Source organism: Ovis canadensis, chromosome 6 (genome assembly GCF_042477335.2).
Source record: "Ovis canadensis isolate MfBH-ARS-UI-01 breed Bighorn chromosome 6, ARS-UI_OviCan_v2, whole genome shotgun sequence".
Classification (NCBI taxonomy): domain Eukaryota; kingdom Metazoa; phylum Chordata; class Mammalia; order Artiodactyla; family Bovidae; genus Ovis; species Ovis canadensis.
This window is the reverse complement of record NC_091250.1, coordinates 46,886,413-46,903,909: the sequence shown is the minus strand read 5'-3', so window position 1 is coordinate 46,903,909 and position 17,497 is coordinate 46,886,413.

The window sequence follows — 17,497 nt, the reverse complement described above, 5'->3', positions numbered from 1 at the left end:
TTGAACTGTGATGCTGGAGAAGACTCCTTAAAGTCCCTTGGACAGCAAAGAGATCAAAGGGAAATCAAACCTGAATACTCATTGGAAGGACTAATGCTAAAGCTGAAGCTCCAGTATTTTGGTACCTGATGCAAATGACTGACTCATTGGAAAAGACCCTGATTCTGGGAAAGACTGAGGAGGGCAGGAGAAGAGGGCATCAGAGGATGGCTGGATGCATCAGAGTATGCAATGGACATGAACTTGGGCAAACTTTGGGAGATAGTGAAGGACAGGGAGGCCTGGCATGCTACAGTCCATGGGGTTGCCAAAGAGTCGGACACAACTAGGGAACTGAACAGCAACAACATTCCCATCTTTGCCTCCATCTTCATAAGGTAATGTCCCCTCTTGTGTGTGTCTATGTCAAAATTTCCCTCTTCTTATATAAAGATACTGTCATTGGATTAGCACCCACACTAATTCAATATGATCTTGCCTTAATTAGATCTGCAAAGTTTCTATTTCCAAATAAGGTCATATTCACAGATTCTGGATGGACATGAATTTTAAAGGAACATTATTCAACCTAGTACTTTCCCTTACTTCCCAGTGCCCTGCTCTGGTGCCCTCAAACTCTGTTGCCTAATTCTTCAAGCCATTAAGACTACAGATTTCTAGACAATTATCAGTGGTGGCTCACATGGTAAAGAGTCTTCCTGCAATGCAAGAGACCTGGGTTTGGTCCTTGGGTTGGGAAGATCCCCTGGAGAAGGGAATGGCAAGCCACTCCAGTATTCTTGCATGGAGAATCCCATGGACAGAGGAGCCTGGCGGGCTAAATATAGTCCATGTGGTTGCAAAGAGTTGGACTTGACTGGGAGACTAACACTTTCACTTTCTATGTCACTGAGTGGGCCTGGACTCAGGTAAAAAGCCACCAAAAAAAGAAACTCATAAGGCATATTCTCGTCTTCCAAATATCATGTCCCTTCCAGATTTTGCCTGCTTTTATTTACTCTATAGTACCTTTGGTAATTGGGGCTTCTTAGGTGGCACAATGGTAAAGAATCTGCCTGCCAGTGCAGGAGATGTGAGATGTGGGTTCGATCCTTGGATTAGGGAAAATCCACTAAAGGAGGAAATGGCAACCCACACAGTATCCATGCCTGGGAAATCCCATGGACAGAGGAGCATGGCAGGCTACAGTCCATGGGGTCTAAAAGAGTCAGACTTGACCAAGCACACATGTATGTACCTCTGGTAATTGCCTTTTTAAATTTTTTCTGTGGTTTATAGTTACTCTCAATAGGAAGGTAAATCTTATAGGAACTGCTCAATCACAACTAGAGTAGACTCACCTGTTTTTCTAACATGTCTAATAGAAAAAAAATTAAGAATTAACATTTAGTTTCATGTTAAATAATGTATGAATTATATTATAGTTTTTACTGCTATTTAATATCTTAAATATTTCTATTTTATCATTGTGATGCTGTTTTTCTCCATCAGAAAGCATGCACAATGTCCAATGAATAAAACATTAATAATAACAGCATTTACTACTTAATGTTTCAATTACTCTTCTAAATGCCTTATATATATGTTGTCTCAGTAAATCTTCACATCAACATACAACTTAGACAGTAGTTTTACAGAAGAATAATTCTCATTTTACAAACAAGGAAACTGAGGTCCCAGAGGTTAATCTGTACCTGTTCCACGGGTAGTATATGATGAATTTTAAGAGTTCATGCCTATAACCATTATGCAGTACTGCCTCCTAAAAGCACAAATTGTTATCTCTGGCACTAGTTTGGATCATTATTAACCCCAAAACTTCATTATTTATAAGGCTTCATTTGTCTAATTTTGCCTAATTTCTAATGTATGAAGTAAATAGGAAGTAAAAAGTAAATAAACATTGTCGATACACGATTTTATTAAATGGAATAGTTTAATATCAGCATCAGTTTATTTCATTATTTTTAATTTTTCTAGTTTGTATGAGTGATATATCAGAAATTCTTTAAGTACTGAAGCAAGCTTCAGAATTCTCAAACTTACACATTTTTAAAATTTATCTACAAAGTAAAAACTATAGGAAAATTAGATTCAACCTAATTAGTGCATAATTTGCAAGCAGTTGAATTATATTTTATATTATAATGTTAACTTTTGTCATTAATAAAAATCTCCTTTTTCCTCTCTCCTCTCTCTCTGCCTCCCTCCCTCCCTCTTTTTCTCTGTCTCATCTATTTGCTCTTATCATAAACATGATAAGCTGTTAAGACACGAACAAGTGTGTACTTAAGCAAAATAGTTATTTCCTTAACATGACTCAGCAAGGTACCCTAGAGATTAATACTGTTACTGATTTCACAGGTCTCTTGTGCATGTGAATTTCCATGAGAGTCTATTCAACTGGTGTGACTAAGAAGAAAGAACAATGTTCCTCTATACAAGGTGGGTTTTGCATTGTCCCACACATAGCCTGCTGATGGCCGTGGGATGGCAAAGTCATCTTCATTAGACGGAATTTAATAGTGAATCAAAGTTCTTGTGAAGAATAGACTGATCTAAACTTTAGCCTCCCTTGGGTCCTGCTGAAAGATTAGAGGGAAAGAGTAGGGCCTTAGTAAGTTGAATGTATCAGATTGTTTTTCACTAATAGTTCTCTTGTAAAACTCTGAAAACCACCCAGTTTAACCCTTAAAAAAAGGAGAAAGAAAGAGGAGTGAGATGGGGGGAGGGGAAAAAACTCAAATAGTATACCACAGGCATTGATTTCATTGATTTCTGAGGCATGCTGTTATTCCTGTAGCAATTTCCACAGTCTGGATTATGTACACATGACCAAACTTTGTCCATCAAAAGTAAACCAGTTTTCTTGCTCCATTTGATAGTCCATGCCAAACGCAGCAATACTAAGACTTTAATAGTTGATAAAATTTAATTGCCTTTAGCTTTTGTTCTACGTTTGGAAATTCTAAGACAACCTAAAAGTGCAGTCCTTCAATAAAATCTTTTCAAAAGTATTCTGAATCTGAAAAGAGTTAATGGTGGAAGAGAGAGGAGGCGTGACACAGGTGAAATGTATCAACCACACCTGTACAGCAGGATCGGACATAGTTAACGAGAAAAAAGGAAGGAGAAACAAACGTGTTAGATGATCTTCAGTCTAAAGAAATCTCTGTTGGGCAACGGGGCATTTTGCTGCTTGCCTTTTATTCCAACTTCCTTTCAAACAATTTGTTAAGTGAAAAGAGAGATGATGGCAGCTCAGCATATCAAAGCTCAGTTATCAGTTGGCTTATTCTAGTATCTTTGGTCTTTTGTGGCTGCCTTATGATGTGTTGTGCGGTAACACTGGAAAGTCAATCTTATACCAGTGATTGCCACATAAATGTTAAGGAGTCTGAAAAAAAAAATCACAAAATAGAAATTGTTGAGCTCTCAGGTATAAAGTGGCACTGATAAGAATTAATGTATCCAAAAAGATTTGGGTAGGTTTCTTTTTCCTTTTATGGGGGGAGGATGGGTGTGTGTGAAGAGGGACTGACTTATTTTTCAGTAGGGTGAGAAGGAATGTCTAAGAGAATGAAAAGGCATAATGGAAACTCTTTCATTATCAACTCTTTTAGAACTGGCTGTGAGCATGCTGTCCCAATTAATGACAAAACTGAATAAAAAAGCTGACTGTCATAACAAAGAAATCTTTTTCCTTTCATGTAATTTTTTTATTTTTAAAACTCAGAGAAACTCTTAAAAAATAAACTGACCTTTAAAATCAAAGTACACCTTTTGGGGGACAAATGTACTTTTGCTAAATCTATAATAGGAAGACTTTTAAAACCCTTGAAGGAGAGTGTACTGTCAGCAGGAGACACCTTCATAGGGACAGTGAAGAAAACTGAATGAAAGAAGCTTTGATTTCAGAGCTCTGTGTAGGAGTACGGGAACCAGTAAGAGACAGTGAATCAGGCAGGGACAAGTCCCAGGAACCCATCACCAGTGGAAGGGTACTGAGCAAGTGGGAGAAGCAGCATTTCCGGACCAACTGAGAGCTCAGCCACGTGAGAGGGACACAGCTACTGGGCCAAAGCCAGAGAGAGGGAAGAAATACCTTGACCTTTCTCCTCCTGTCCACTTATCTCCTGCTGTGCTTCCAGAAGCCCAAATGAACTAAGTGCTGCTGTCTTCAGGATCAGACCTCTTTCACTAGCCCAGGGCACAGCTCAGAGCAGAGAGAGGAAGAAAACTTGACAGTGGGGTTTACAGAAGCATGACCAATGGAGATATTGAAAGAGAAAAATCACTTGTTATCGAGAGCCAGGAGAGCCTGAATCATAGTCCTTAAAGCATGAAGAGTCAATTTCCTGTGACTAAGACTGTATTTCCGACTATAGCCTCAGTAATGATCTCTTAACTGTGATAGATCACAGGTTTAATGCAATCTTCTTTCAGAAAAAAAGAAAATGTTTTTAAAAGATAAGGTAAAAAGGAAAAGGAAAAGGTACATGAGATTTTCTTTATGGACAACTTTATCCATAAAAATGACAAGTGTAATCTGTTTTATTCTGGTTAACCATACTAATTCTTATTTTTATTTTTTATAACTATATGAGTTATAAAGTCTTTATTTTTTGTAGCTGTATAAGATAGCATGACATATTTTCTTCAAAATCACTTTCATCTAGCCCTATGAATGTTTTAACACTGGATAACATAGTATATTGACTTTGGTCAACAAATTTTCTCTAAAAGGGAAGAAAACTATAACAAAACCAGTGTTTAGATGAAGTGCTTCCTTAGGAGATCAAAAATATATCATGTATCATAACACTTCAGAGTTGAAAGGGACTTTAAAAATTAGGTATAAACCTTTTATTTTACAAGTGAGGACAAAAGTCTAGAGGTAACTGTAGTTTTGCTATTATAATATAGTAATGGGTTTTAGCAATTAGGATCAGAACCCAGATTTCCTGACTCCTTATCTGGTTTTCCCATCTTCTCATGGTACGCATATGTGCTGTGTCGCTTCAGTCATATCTGACTCTTTGCAACCCTATGGACTGTAGCCCTCCAGGCTCCTCTGTCCAAGGGATTCTCCAGGCAAGAATCCTGGAGTGGTTGCCATTCCCTCCTCCAGGGGATCTTCTAGACCCAGGGATCAAACCTGCATCTCATGTCTCCTGCATTGGCAGGTTGGTTCTTTACCACTAGCACCACCTGGGAAGCCCCTCCCACAGTACAGCTCTCATTTAAATTCTTATTATATAGTAGGGTCAATTTTATTTCAAGGAAACAATACATTCCTTCCTGAAATTGGCTATACAAAAGTGCACCAAGAAGATGTACCTGTCACGTTAATATTTCTCAACCAAGATATGAAGAGTCCATGCAGAGGAGAAATGATGTCCTTGTGGATTGCCAGAAGCTCTGAGAACTGCCTGGGCTCCTTATCTCCCCGAGGACCTCAGATCTATCATAAGCCCACTGGCCAATTGTGTATGCAAAGGTTCAAGCTCCCTCGGCCTCACATTTTCTCCAACAAACCCGGTTCATTATTTTGCAAGACCTACAAATGAAAGAATTTTATCTGTGTGTTTTAACTCCATGAAAAAAAAATTAGCAGGGCTCAAAAGGAGTCTCCTAGATAAAAATCAATTCATTTGACTTTTGGTTCTGTCTTATCTTTTCACTTTCACACTCGTATTGCTTAATCTGATCATTTACTATTCCTGTTTCCTCTTTAATGTCTGCAATTTTTAACTATGTTGTCTTGCTTTATTATACTTCCCTGCAGTGAGCAATGATATATGAAAAGAGGACCCAGCCTTTTAGGCAGGTGTGTTCTTGCTGTGTGCTGATAGATAGGTCACTGAAAGTCCATGCAAATTAGAGCATTTCACAGGGAAGCAAAACTTCATCTGGAGTAGCAGGTGTGTTGTAGAAGACAGCTGTAAATGCCTCAGTTTGAATGATGGCTGTTGCTGTTTGTCTATGCTTTATTCTTGAGTTCACCTAATGGGTCAGGTTATTGACATCTGAACTCTACAGAAATGATCATGGTAAGCTCTTCTGTCTCGTGTTCCACTAGTATGGGGCATCGATGTTCTTAGGACAAGAAAATCACCAAGTGTTTTGCCTCCATTCCTCTTAAAAATAAAGATTTGCAAATTTCAGCAATAAAATAATTATTCAAGGAACATAGGAATATAAGTTGTTTATTTGGCCTCTGGGAATAAAAGCTTTAAAAAATTTTAGTCTTCTACTATGAGATTATAAAAGTAAAACAAATTAATTTGTATTAAAGCAGGTGGTATTTGGAATCTGTTTTCCAAAAAGTTTCCACAATCAGAATAGTTTTACACTAAAAATACCCATCATAAATATTTTAAGGAGTGAAATAGACTTACATCTTTCTAGAATATCTTAAAACTCTTGCTTTTTTATACAGTAGGTTGGAAAATCTGTTGTTCTCAGATGTTTGTTTTTGGACTAAGGCCAGTCTGTGGCAAAGATTTAACCAGTCTATACTAAAGAGAGAAAAATAATATTAAGGGCAAAGGAAAGAGAAAGAGAGAATTCTAAAATGCCAAGTTTTATTTCCTGAGGACCCTAGTTTCCTCTAGGATTTTGCCATTCTTTTCTTGGAGAGTCAATAATATGATGATAAATGATGGCAATTTTTTTTAATGTCCTTACTTAACAGAAAGTATTTGGCAAACCCATGTCAATATTCTTCACTTTTTTCTTAATTTAAAATTGTTACTTATTTGTGAGATGTACATGTCTAGGAAGGTTCTTATAAACCCTATGATGCCAAACCTGATTCTACTGAAGAGCTGGACAATCAAATGTAGCTGAACTATTCTATTTATGAATTATAGTAACTGTTGTTATCAATTCCAAATGCTGCAGACAGTGAGAAGGTATCAATCCCTACCAACTGAAGGTGAACTGCAAATTTTAATCTTGATAAAAAATACCTGCACCTAGTTGGATTTTCCTCATTGTTCTCACTACCTCTATTAACTTTCTCCTTATACTTCAACATGCCCACTCAGCTGTCTTTTCTATTGAATTGACCCTGGAATTTCTGGATGACTCCATATCACATGTTGCTTATATCTATATTACCCAACAGGCCAATCATTAGAAACTGAAAAGTTATCTCCAAACCTCCTGCACTGGAAAATTGAAAGCACCAGTGAAACGTCAACAATAACAATTCAAAGAAGCAGGTGATATGACATAAGAAAGTGGCTTTTTTATTAGGGAAAAAATATGAACTTCTTATTGCCAAATTCAGACTTAAACTGAAGAAAAGTAGGGAAAACCACTAGATCATTCAGGTATGACCTAAATCAAATCCCTTACGATTATACAGTGGAAGTAAGAAATAGATTCAAGGAACTAGATCTGATAGAGTGCCTGAAGAACTATGGCTGGAGTTTCATAACATTGTACAGAAGGGGGTGATCAAAACTACCTCCCCCCAAAATTGATGTTTTGAACTGTGGTATTGGAGAAGACTTTTGAGAGTCCCTTGGACTACAAGGAGATCCAACCAGTCCATCCTAAAGGAAATCAGTTTTGAATATTCATTGCAAGGACTGATGCTAAAGCTGAAACTCCAATACTTTGGCCACCTGATGTGAAGAACTGACTCATTTGAAACAACCCTGATGCTGGGAAAGATTGAAGGCAGGAGGAGAAGGGGACGACAGAGAATGAGATGGTTGGATGGCATCACTGACTCAATGGACATGAATTTGAGTAAACTCCAGGAGTCGGCCATGGACAGGGAGGCCTGGTGTGCTGCAGTCTATGGGGTTATGCAGTCTATGAGTCGGACCCGACTGAGTGACTGAACTGAACTGAAGAAAAAGAAATGCAAAAAGGTGAAATGGTTGTCTGAGGAGGCCTTACAAATAGCTGAGAAAAGAAGAGATGTGAAAGGTAAAGGAGAAAAGGAAAGATATACTCATCTGAATGCAGAGTTCCAAAGAATAGTAAGGAGAGATAAGAAAGCCTTCCTTAGTAATCAGTGCAAAGAAATAGAGGAAAACAATAGAATCGGAAAGACTAGAGATCTCTTAAAGAAAATTAGAGATACCAAGGGAACATTTCATGGAAAGGTGGGCACAATAAAGGACAGAAATGGTATGGACCTAACAGAAACAGAAGATATTAAGAAGAAGTGGCAACAATACACTGAAGAACTAAACAGAAAAGATCTTAACAATGGAGATAACCGCAATGGTGTGATCACTCACCTAGAGCCAGACATCTTGGAGTGAGAAGTCCAGTGGGCCTTAGGAAGCATCACTACAAACAAAGCTAGTGGAGGTGATAGAACTCCAGCTGAGCTATTTCAAATCCTAAAAGATGATGCTGTTAAAAGTGCTGTGCTCAATATACCAGCAAATTTGGAAAGTGCAGCAGTAGCCACAGGACTGGAAAAAGGTCAGTTTTCATTCCAGTCAAAGAAAGGTTCAGTTCAGTTCAGTCGCTCAGTCGTGTCCAACTCTTGGCGACCCCATGAATCGCAGCACGCCAGGCCTCCCTGTCCATCACCATCTCCCAGAGTTTACTCAGACTCACGTGCATCGAGTCCGTGATGCCATCCAGCCATCTCATCCTCAGTTGTCCCCTTCTCCTCCTGCCCACAACCCCTCCCAGCATCAGAGTCTTTTCCAATGAGTCAGCTCTTCGCATGAGGTGGCCAAAGTACTGGAGCTTCAGCTTTAGCATCATTCCTTCCAAAGAAATCCCAGGGCTGATCTCCTTCAGAATGGACTGGTTGGATCTCCTTGCAGTCCAAGGGACTCTCAAGAGTCTTCTCCAACACCACAGTTTAAAAGCATCAATTCTTCAGCGCTCAGCCTTCTTCACAGTCCAACTCTCACATCCATACATGACCACAGATAAAACCATAGCCTTAACTAGACGGACCTTAGTCGGCAAAGTAATGTCTCTGCTTTTGAATATACTATCTAGGTTGGTCATAACTTTTCTTCCAAGGAGTAAGCGTCTTTTAACTTCATGGCTGCAGTCACCATCTGCAGTGATTCTGGAGCCCCCCCCAAAAAAACAAAGTCTGACACTGTTTCTACTGTTTCCCCATCTATTTCCCATGAAGTGATGGGCCCAGATGCCATGATCTTCGTTTTCTGAATATTGAGCTTTAAGCCAACTTTTTCACTCTCCTCTTTCACTTTCATCAAGAGGCTTTTTAGTTCCTCTTCACTTTCTGCCATAAGGCTGGTGTCATCTGCATATCTGAGGTGATTGATATTTCTCCCAGCGATCTTGATTCCAGCTTGTGTTTCTTCCAGTCCAGCGTTTCTCATGATGTACTCTGCATAGAAGTTAAATAAGCAGGGTGACAATATACAGCCTTGACGTACTCCTTTTCCTATTTGGAACCAGTCTGTTGTTCCATGTCCAGTTCTAACTGTTGCTTCCTGACCTGCATACAGATTTCTCAAGAGGCAGGTTAGGTGCTCTGCTATTTCCATCTCTCTCAGAATTTTCCACAGTTTACTGTGATCCACAGTCAAAGGCTTTGGCATAGGAGTGCCAAAGAATGTTCAAACTACCTCACAATTGTACTAATATCATATGCTAGCAAAATAATGCTCAAAATTCTCCATGCTAAGCTTCCACAGTACATTGAGTACAGTTTCTCATCTTCTTCATTGTCATGACCTTTTCCTTTACCTATTCTTCTACAGGTCCTCAAAGACCTGCTCAAATAATACATTCCCAGGGAAGCCTTTTCAGAATCCCAACTAGATCACTCTCCTGTCCTGTGCTTCATAGCATCTCTGCTGCCCATTCAGAGCTCAGTGCCAGTTTTGAAAGTATAAGTTTGACCATGTTATTTGACTATTATCTTCTAGGGACAAATAAGTCTGTTCTGCTCTTTTTTTTTATTCTTGGCATCTACAAGGTACCTGGCATATTCTATTCAGTAGATTTTTTGTGTATGTAATTAAATGACTAATGACTAAATAAATGAATGAGTAGATTAGAATTGAGTTGAACTGAATAAAATATGTGAATGAATATTGTTGCTAAGGCTTATATCTATCTAAATTTGAAGTATATATAGTTATTAATGTAATTTAAAATTTTTGAAGAATTAAAAAAACTTTTTTCATTATTTTATAGCCTATTATATTTTTTATCATTTAAAAATTATGCTTTACTTTATCATCTAAATCACTTTACATTTGCTTTTTATTTTAAACTATAACCATCTTAACCACAAGGTTCTTTACAATCCATCTAAGGCTTCCTTGAAGTTCATAGGCCAGGGTCTTACACATAATAGAATTTACTATATACAGCATTAACTTGCTTTTCTAAATTCTGGTGTTTTGTTCTGCCTAATGAAACTTAAGCATTTGTCTGATTTATTTTCACTGAATGATTTAACATAGCTAACTTGACTTTTACTTTTATTTTGGGATTTATTTTCATCATAAAACCTTTGTAAAGAATATATTCATTTCTGATCTTTTCTTTTTGCTTGGTTTTTCTTAGTTATTATGCCTTGATTTCTTTTTTGTGTTTATTTTTTCAGGACTTAATTATAATCAAGCTTAAGGACTTAAGTGTATATTTTCTATGAGTGTCTCAGGAAGTTTTTAAAACATGGTGGAGTGGAGCACTATTTAAAGGAAAGTATACTGTTTTGATCAGCTTTCCATATTTAATTTACATTTCTGTTTGAACTTGGCTTTTTAAAAATAGTTTACATGTTAAATCAAAATATGTAATTATAAATATAATTGGCATCTTAGAAATTTTGCCTTTGAAATGAAAGTGTTCTGATCTTTATTATTCTTGGGTTTTCTCTCAAGTTTAATGCTAAAATTATTGTTTTATCTTACTATTTTCTTTTAACTTATTTTCTCCTTTAATTTAGTCCAGCATTTGTCAATACTTTTGTTCTCAGGACCTCTTTACAGTCTTAAAAAGTATTGATGATCCCAAAGATCTTTTGTTTGTGTGGGTTATATCTATCCATATTTATAATATTAGAAATTAAAACAGAAATACTAAAATATTTATTCAGTCACTTAAAGTAACAATAAACTCTTCATATGCTAACATAATCAATTTAACTAAACAAGTCATATTTTCCAAAACAGAAAAAAATAGTGATAAGAGTAACATTGTTTTACACATTTGCAAATCTCTTAATAGAAAAGACTTGTTTCAAGAAACTAGCCTGGTGATTGGTTAACAGGAGTGAGAGGGTGGGAGTGTACTGGAGATATTAATTCAGGAGTTTGTACTGTTTGAACTTATAAGATCAGAAAGTTCTGGGGATCTAATATACAGCATAGTGCTCATAGTTAATAACACTGAATTACATACTTGAAAGTTGCTAAGAGAGTAGATCTTAAATATTCTCACCACAAAAATAAAATGGTAACTATGTGACATGATGTAGGTGTTAGCTAATCTTATGGTAATAATCATTTTGCAATATATAAGTGTACCAAATCAGCATGCTATACACCTTAAATTTACCCAATGTTATATATCCACATCATCTCAATAAAGCTGGAAATTTTTATAATTTTTAAGTAAGTAATGTATAAATATAAAAAGAGAACAGCTCTTTCAAGTCATGCTGAAAGGTCCAGTAAAATTAGGAGTAAGCACTGATCACTGAACTTAGCAATGTGATCCTGGATCACACTGGTGACTCCTCACTGTTTCACTCATCTGAGAAATTAAATTTTTAGTTAGACATCTCAAAAATACAAGAGAGCTTCTATTCTCACATAATCCACACACCATGTTAATCTTAATGGTGGTCTGCCCTTGCTGCTGCTATTGTTCAGTCACTCGGTCGTGTCCAACTCTTTGTGGCTTCATGGGCTGCAGCACGCCAGGCTTCCCTGCCCCTCACAATCTCTGGGAGTTTGCCCAAGTTCATGTTCATTGCACTGGTGATGCTGCCCAGCCATCTCGTCCTCTGACGCCCTCTTCTCCTGCCCTCACTCTTTCCCAGCATCAGGGACTTTTCCAAAGAGTCATCTGTTCACATCAGATGACCAAAATACTGGAGCTTCAGCTTCAGCATCAGTACTTACAGTGAATATTCAGGGGTTTATCTCCCTTAAGATTGACTGGTTTGATCTTGCTGTCCAACAGACTTTCAAGAGTCTTTTCCAGCACCATAGTTTGAAGGCACCAATTCTTTGGCATTCTGCCTTCTTTATGGTCCAGCTCTCACAACCGTACCATGACCACTGGGAAGACCATAGCCTTGACTTATACGGACCTTTGTTGGCAGAGTAATGCCTCTGCTTTTCAATATACAGTCTAGGTTTGTCATAGCTTTCCTCCCAAGAAGCAACTGTCTTCTGATTTCATGGCTGCAGTCACCATCTGCAGTGATTGTAGAGCCCAAGAAGAGGAAATCTGTCACACTTCCCCCTTTTCCCCTTCTATTTGCCATGCAGCAATGGGGCAGGATGCCATGATCTTAGTTTTTTTAACATTTAGTCTTAAGCTGGCTCTTTCACTCTCTTCCTTCACTGTCATCAAGAGGCTTTTTAATTCCTCTTTGCTTTCTGCCATTAGAGTGGTATCATGCACTCTAAGTGGTCTGTCCTTACTTATTTATTTCACATAAAAACACTAAGTCAGAAAATTAAAATATGATTACCAAATATCCAGATGGTCCTATCTTTTTAATAATGTTATTCCTATTCTTTTGCAACTCTCCTAGTGAGTTTATTCCTATAATCTTGTTTCCTTTTCTCCTACAAGTAAATAATAATGCAACCTTATTTTCCTTTAAGGTATGAAGATGAATGGACTTTTGATTTATGACTTTCAGGTTATTTGAACTTATGAAAGAATTTTTTACAGTTAATCATAAAATAGAATTAGAGATTACATTAAACATATTTATTGAAGTACAAAATATCTCTATAAATAATTTTTTAAGTACTGAACTGATACATTTTTAAAAAATAAACAAAAATAAGAGAAATTTTAAAGCAACTTTCATTATCATGGATACACTATCAAGGAAACTTTTTCAATAATTCACCAATAAGGTGAATTTACCCCATTTACTTTATTAATTTACCAATACACTAAAATAATCTAAAGCAAATCAAGGTCATAAAATATAAAATATGTTTTTATATAATTATTTTACATTACTCTATTATTTCTTGATTATTTTATTTATAAAATTATTTATACTCCCTATATATTTACCTAGAAAGATGTCCACAATATGTATGTGTGTGTGCTTAGTTACTCAGTTTTGTCTGACTCTTTGTGATCCCATGAACTGTAGCCCGCCAGGCTCCTCTGTCCAAGGGGATTCTCCAGGCAAGAATACTAGAGTGGCTTGCCATGCCCTCCTCCAGGGGATCTTCCCAATCCAGGCATCAAACCCAGATCTCCGGAATTGCAGGAGGATTCTTTACCAGCTGAGCCACCAGAGAATCCCATGAATACTGGAGCAGGTAGCATATCCAGCTGAGCCACCAGGGAATCCCACGAATACTGGAGCGGGTAGCATATCCTTTCTCCAGGGGAACTTCCTGACCCTGCTGAGCAAAAAAAAAAAAAAAAAGTAGTTTATATAATATTTGATTAGTATTATTTCATTCAGGATTTTTAGAAATCTACATAAATTACATTATGTTTTCAAATATATGGAAAGAAACAGGGAAAATATATGTCAAATTATTGACATTTATCGTCCTAGTAAGGGGTTAAAAGAAAGGATTGTGTTTTATATACTTTCATATTGTTTGGGATTTGCCACTAATAAATACTATCTTCTATCTGTTCAAAATATATTAGATTGTCAGAAATAAAAATTTCTTCTTTCACTGCAGCAAAATATTTGTATTAGTATATATAGATGTCTATAAATTAGATTATATATACTTTTTATAAATTAAAATATATATTAATAAATATTCCTGTTTTAGTAACAAGAGGGTTTTTTAACAAATTAGAATAAGAATTTTAGGACTTCCATTATCTAGATTTTTAAATAATCACAGTTGCATAGGTATGAAATCTATAAGACAGCAAATCAAGAATGACTGCTAGAGACAGCCTGCATATTTCTCTTAATATAAAATCCTATTATGAAATAATACTTTGTGGTTCTCTGAAAATTGAAAAAATCTAGTTGCCATTATTTAAGTTTTATGTTTTTTTAGTCAATTGCATTTCCTAGATATCTTACTGGATTGAGGTAAACCAAGATTTCATTCTGCTGGCTTTAGTTCTATGTGCCTATTTTCTAATACGCTGCCATATGGATAAAGAAGAAAGAAAGAGACTTTATGTCTAGTGCCAATTTGTTCTAAAAATGAGCCCAGTTTTCACAAATATACACAAAGTACCTCAAATTACCAATGACTCACCAAACATCCAAATACATTTATTACATATTATCAGTAATAATATAACTCTCATCTTTACTATCTTATATAAGATGGACAGGGAGGCCTGGCATGCTGCAGTCCATGGGGTTGCAAAGAGTCAGACATGACTGAGCAGCTGAACTGAACTGAACTATTTTCTCAACTTCTTTGGTTTACCTTGAAAAAATTGTGTAAAAAGCAAAGTGAAACGGCTAGCAGATCATGTTCACCGACACAAAGCAGCATCTCACAGAAAAATGTTAACCTGCAAAACATCAATTTGCATCCCTTCACTTGTGAGAAGAGTCCAAATGTCTGATGCAAGAAATCTAGCAGGCAACAAGAACCCAGCACAATTAGAAATATAGCAGAGAAAAAGCATGCAATTGGCTGAAACTAACCACTTTTTCAGGGAAGAACTTCCTTGCATTCCAACCAAGACAGCTCTGTCTTATAGACTGGGGGTGACTTTGAGGTATGGGCTCATGGGAGTATTACTGATCCTCTAACTCACAATAGCAAACCTCAGTGGTCTAGCCTTCCATAATATACGGCTCTGACTCAGACATGGTAAATTTACTTGTTGTGCTTTGGCTAATCAAAATAAGTTTGTGGTTGCAATTTTACTGAAATTCTAGCTAACTGAAAGCAAAAGGAAAGCGTAATTTGCAATTTTCCTTATCTACTGAGTAGGAACCAATGCCAGTTCTAGATTTGTCAGAGTGCTCAGTACACTCTGATTTGATTGTGCTTCACAAAGCCAAATAAAAAGACATCTTTAAAATTATTTCACACAAGTAATATCATTGACACACACCAGATTTCACTGAAAAAGAGCAAGGTAATTTTCCCTTTTTCTTCATATTTAAATCAGTAAGTATTTACTAAATATATATGATATACAGAACACCCTGCTAACCATTCAATTTAAGCTAAGGATAGGAAGTATTTATTCTTTTCCATTGTACTTTTAAAATATTTTTATTATAAGTATTTTTATCAGCTGTACATAGCCTAGATTGCTTTTTCCAAAACATTACTCTCCTTGCAAACAGTCTTGTATAAAAAATATATGCTTTTCTTATGAATGTTCCAGAGAAAACCTATGATATCTTTACCTTTCTCCTAGGGTAAAGATAGGAGGGGGGGAAAATGCCAATTTATTTTCCTTTTGTGAGGAAGATATACTCCTCCTATTCTGGAGATATTCATTCACACTATTTTCTAGTTGGTAAAACTCTGATTTTAAATATTTGACTATGTCAAAGTCAGAAGCAAACTTACTAAATGGCATTTTGCTGCCTGTTTCTTTTTAAAGTGAGTCAGCAAGAGTTCCATCAAGAAAACAGCTAGGAAAGCAGAAACTGCTCTAGATACTTCAATCAGGAAACAGGTAATTCTTAGAAAAATGGCTCAGAGATAACTGTAAACTCTCATGTCCAGAGAAGTCCACCTCCTGCTGCTGCCAGAGGAAGGGCAATATGGTGCTGACTTTTCTTTCACCTTGCAGACCTGATACAAATGCATCGCTTCGCAAAAACTCAAAACAGGGCTGTCAGCGATTCTGGGAATGTAATTGCTAAGTGCCCTGCTATCTCCATACAAAGGAGAAGGAGAACAAAGCAGGGGGGGAAGTGATGCTAAATTGCCAGCCCATAATATGTAGGCAGGAGATAGGATTGAGGCAACTTCTCTCCCAGTGTTAACATCCAAAGAGATTTAAGTTGTGATTTAACAACTCATTCTACAATTACTGAGGTGAATAATAGTTAGAATCTACCCTCAATTATCCATTTAGGGAATTCTGCTCTTTGACCCTCTAATTTTTATTTCCTTGGCCACTTGGATAGGAAATTTAAATCTCCTAAATACTTTCTAAATATTAATTTCAATGATCTAACAGATAAAAACCATACATTCCCATATACCTGCACCTACATTACTACACATCTACTGAGAATGTACAAGGTGCAAGGCATGGCTAGAAGTCACTCTTTCAGATGCAAAGATGGCCCCTGACTTTCAAGTGTTCACAGTTAGTGGGAAGCAAAAGAAAAACGCCATCAACATAACTCAAGGAAGATTGTGTGCAACAAGGGGCAGAGGAAGAATTAGAGCAGGAGAGATTCTTATGAAGTAATAATGAGGAACTGAAGAAAGCCATGGGGAACAAATGCTTTTGAGGTATAAGTACTCTGACAGATGGAATTGGAGAGAAACCCAAGCCAAAACAAGAAGCCAGAGTGAGCAAAGTGAAGAGGCTGAAGAACTTGCTAACATTAAACTAGCAACAGATACCACAAACTCAGGTGCTCAGAGGAGCCAGCAGTATGGAAATGAAGCAGCCCACATGGAGGCTGTGGCCAGAAAACACGTGCACGAGAAACCTAGAGGAGGAGCCCCTGGTGAGAATGTCGGCCCAGCGTTATCAGAGTTTTCAATTGTACAACTGAAGTGAAAATTCATATTCTAAAGTAAAACTCCAATTTTAAAATGTTAACACCTAATTAAAACAAAAATTAAAAAATCTAAAGCCTCGTGCAAGTCAAATATAACACATCTTACAGCCTATCTATGGCCCTATGGGTATCCATTTGCAACTTCTGGGTCAGATGCTCTCTGCAACCCCATCAAAGGAATTCTTGTTTCAATCATGAACTTCATTCTCATTGAAAAACATATGTTCATCTTTGAAAATTACACACATTAAGCATTACCTCTGAAATTTTTCTTCCTATAAATTGTGTGTCTTTAGTTTTCTTCACAAATCATTGTAGAGCTCTTAAGACTTTCATTTGCAAGGGTCCTAGAGTAACGCGTAGAAGTGACAAGAAAGGGAAAACAGAAAGAAGATAATTAGAAATGCAGATACTATAGACATTTACCACTGTAACTAATATTTATCAATCTCTCAGGATAAAAGACTTATGATTTTATTTTCACTAGCTAGCTAACTAACTCACTCACTCACTCTTTGAGACCCCCATGGACTGTAGCCGGCCAGGTTCCTCTGTTCATGGGATTCTCCAGGCCAGAATACTGGAGTGGGTTGCCATGCCCTCCTCCAGGGGATCTTCCTG